This window comes from Cupressus sempervirens, chromosome 8 (genome assembly GCF_028749045.1).
Source record: "Cupressus sempervirens isolate cs-2001-9-10 chromosome 8, ASM2874904v1, whole genome shotgun sequence".
NCBI classification, from domain to species: domain Eukaryota; kingdom Viridiplantae; phylum Streptophyta; class Pinopsida; order Cupressales; family Cupressaceae; genus Cupressus; species Cupressus sempervirens.
Genome location: NC_143125.1, coordinates 188,079,616 through 188,083,723, shown reverse-complemented (window position 1 = coordinate 188,083,723; position 4,108 = coordinate 188,079,616).

The following is a 4,108-nucleotide window of genomic DNA, read 5'->3' as shown; positions in this document are numbered from 1 at the left end:
CAACTCTCTCAAATAGTGATATTTTATTACAATGTTCTTTGTCTTTGTATGCATCACAGGGTTCTTAGATATGTTTATAGCACTTTTACTATTACACTAGGGTATCATAGGTTTAGTAATTTCCTCCTACTATCCTTTGAGTAACTATTTGATCCATGCCACATATGTATAATTCACTAGAGTAGCCACAAATTTTTGTCAACAATAGATTGGGATATACAAATTTGTTTCTTACTAGTCCATGAGACTAATCTCTTTCCTAAAATAAATGCTCCACCAGTTGTAATTTTTCTATCATTAATATTTCTTACCTAATTAAGATCTATATAGGCTCGTAATTCAAACTTATCATTCTTTTTAGGTATATACTATATTCTTTTGTTCCTTTAAGTTATCTCATATTCCTTTTAATGACCATAAAATAATTCTCCTTGGGATTTGTAGAGAATCTTGCAATAATTCTAATAGATAATCCAATTTTTGATTTGCTATGGACTACATATTATAATTTTCCAATCATAGACCTATAAAATTTTTGATTTGCTTCAGTAAAATCATCAATCTTGGATAGTTTGTGTCCTATCAACATAGAAGTACTAATAGGTTTTGAGTCCTCCATACCAATTTCTTTTCAATATTTCCTTCACATACTTGGATTATGTGATGTAAATACCATATTTCATCTAATATACTTTCAATCCAACAAAGAACTTTATCTCTCCAAACATAGACATTTCAAACTCTTTCTTCATTTCATTTGCAAATGCCTTACACAATACATTTTGTCCTCCAAATATGATATCATGAACAAATATTTCAGCTGGTAAAATCACTTTATCTTATTATAAATTCAAGTACAATATTTTTTTATCATCAGCCTTCTTAAAATAAATATTCACAAGATAGTTGTGAAGCCTCTCATACCATGCTCTTGGATCTTGTTTCAAACCATATAAAGCTTTTTCTAATTGATAGACCATGTTCTTTTTTTTTGTATCAACTGTTTCTTCTAGTTGTTCAATGTGAACCTCCTCTTTAAGTATACCATTCAAAAATTTCAATTTCACATCCATTTGGTAAACATTACATCCTTTATATGCAGAGTAAGCAAGCAAACTTCTTACTCCTTCCAATCTTGCAACTAGGGAAAATTTCTCTCCATAGTCAATTCCCTCTTCTTGTGCATATCTCTTGCAAACTAATATTTCCTTATTCATTGTGACTTCACCATTCTTATCCAATTTGTTTCTATACACCAAATTGGTTTTAATCATATTCTTGTTCTTTGGTCTAGGTACTAGTGTTCATGTTTTTTTCTTCTCAATACAATTAATATCTTCTTTTATGGTGTTACAATAGTCATCATTATCTAATGCATCCTTCAATGAATTAAGCTCATGCATAGTTAACAAATATGTATTATTTCTCAATCTATTCCTTGTCATTGGTTAGGCTTCTTTGTCTCCAATGATTTATTCAATAGGGTGATGTCTTTTGACATACTTTCACAATCTTGGTACTGGTCTACTTTCTACAATGGGTCTATGAACTTCAGAATCATTGTGTACTTCTCTATTAGGTAAGTCAACATTCCTTTCATGTACACTAATCTCAATATCAAAATATAACTTGGCTTCTAACAACTTGGCTCCTAAATGTAATTCATTCCTAAATGCAAGTTGGTTCTTGAATGTAACATAGTATCCATTGTATGTGGCTCAATTGTCATTGACACTTGTTGATGTTGATTTACAGCTTGGTTCTCAACATTATCAACATGCATGTCTTCATAGTACTATAAAAAGGTTTTTTACTCTTCAGGTTCCTTCTTAGGTTCAACTTCATGTACCTCTATATATTCATCAAACTTTACATTTTCACTTTCCACAACTTTGTTACTGTTGGCATTTAAACACCTATAAGCTTTACTTCTTGTGGAATAGAGTAGGAATATACCTTCTTCACTTTTAGCATCAATTTTACCATTTCTATTGTCCTTAATAATGTAACACTTTCCTCCAAATACCTTAAAATATTTTACATTAGGTGAGCATCAATACCATAGTTCAAAAGATGTAGAATTTGTACCTTTCTTGACTTGTACTTAGTTCAAGGTATAAACACCTATATTGATAACTTCTCCCCATTATTTCAAAGCTTCTCCATCATCATTGTTCTAGCAGAATCCATTATTGACCCGTTCCTCCTTTTAGCAATCCCATTTTGTGGAGAGTTTCTAGGTGAAAAATTCTATCTATTGATTCCTCTATCATTAAAAAATATCTCAAACTCATTTGATGTAAATTCTTTGCCTCTATTATATCTTATACATTTCAACCTCTTGCTAGTTTCCTTTTCAACTCTTGCTAGATGCCACTTAAACATTTGAAAAGAATTAGATTCTTGCTTCAAAAAGATAAATGTCATCATCCTAGAATAATCATCAACAAATAGGACAATGAACTTGTCACCTTTGTACTTTGCACACTAATTAATCCACATAAATTAGTCTAAACTAATTCTAGAATTTCTTTCGAGGAGTGATTCTTACTAATGAAGCTAGATTTTGTCATTTTTCCTAACTGACATTGTTTCCAAGTCACATTATCATGTTTCTTCAGTTTTGGAAGACTTACTCTTTTCATGTTAGCAAAATTGACTAAGTTATCAAAGTTAACATGACATAACCTCTTGTCCAATAGCCATACATCATCAATTTCTCCAACAAGACAAGTAGCATAATTCATGTCAAGGTAAAAGGGATTACCTCAAGTCTAATCTCTGTTTCCAATTAGTTTTCCATTAGTATAATATATCTTTACCTTTTTTTATCAAATTCAACTTTGCAACTTGAACTATTCAATTGTTACACACTCAACAAGTTATAGTTAAGTCCTTCTACATAGTAAGCATTTTCACACATGATCTTTTTAATCAATCTTATTATTCCTTTTCCTTCGATTAGACAGGGTTCATCATTACCAAATCTAACACTATTTCCATTGTAATCCTCAGAGAAATGAATTTAATTTTGTCTCAATCCATGTGATGGTCCCTAACATCCATTATTAATTATCCATCTATCACTTTTTTTCACACAAGACACCAATGCAGTTGCCTCATCTTCATTAGAATCATCTTTCTATGCAACATAGAAAACTTCATCATCATGGTCATCAGATCCATAATTTGATTCCTCTTCTACAATGTAGCAAGATTTGCTTCCTTTTTCTTTATAGTCTTTTTTGTTCTTATCTCTTTTACTTTTGTATTTATCTCCACTTCTATTGTTCTTCTTCTCTAGACACCTTGCAACAATATGACCAACCTCGTTACAATTGAAAGACATGGTGGGTAACTTCATATTTTCCTTTGGCTTTGTTAAATACCTTATCCAACAATGCTTCAAGCTCTTCTACATCATCTTCACCTATATCACTATCACTAGAAACATATTTGACCTTTTTATTCTTCTTATCTTTAGGTTCTTTCAATGTTAGTTTAGCTTTCAAAATAGATTCAACATTTTTAATTTGAAATTATCATAATTAGAATGTTCAAAAGTAGTGAGTCTACCATCATTCCTTTAAGGGTTAGATCACTACTATGAATGAAACTTAGTTCTTGTATGTTAGAGACTCTAATAGCATAGATAGACAACATGATTATGAATACTTTGTTGATTACAGTCTTATCTTCAACAATACCAATGACTCCTTTGATAGTATTCACAACATGTTTGATTCTTTTAGAGTACTAGACTATAGTATCACCTTCTTCTATTCTCATGTCATCAAAATTTCCTCTTATGATTTCAACTCTAGCTCTTAGAATATTCTTGTCTCCTCCATAGATCTTTTCTATAGCACCCCACATCTTCTTAGTAGTATCACATCCTTTGATGCCGTCAAAATCTGAGTATCTTAGGGTAGATGCAAGTTATAACATTGCCTAATTGTATTCATTCTTCTTTTTAAGATCATTCGCAATAGAGACACTAGTAGGATTAACATGCTCAATGATAATGGTAGATTGTGCATAATCTCCAAGTCCTCCTAGATGTAGCTTCATCAAACTTTTCCATGCAAGAAAGTTTTCCTTGTTTATT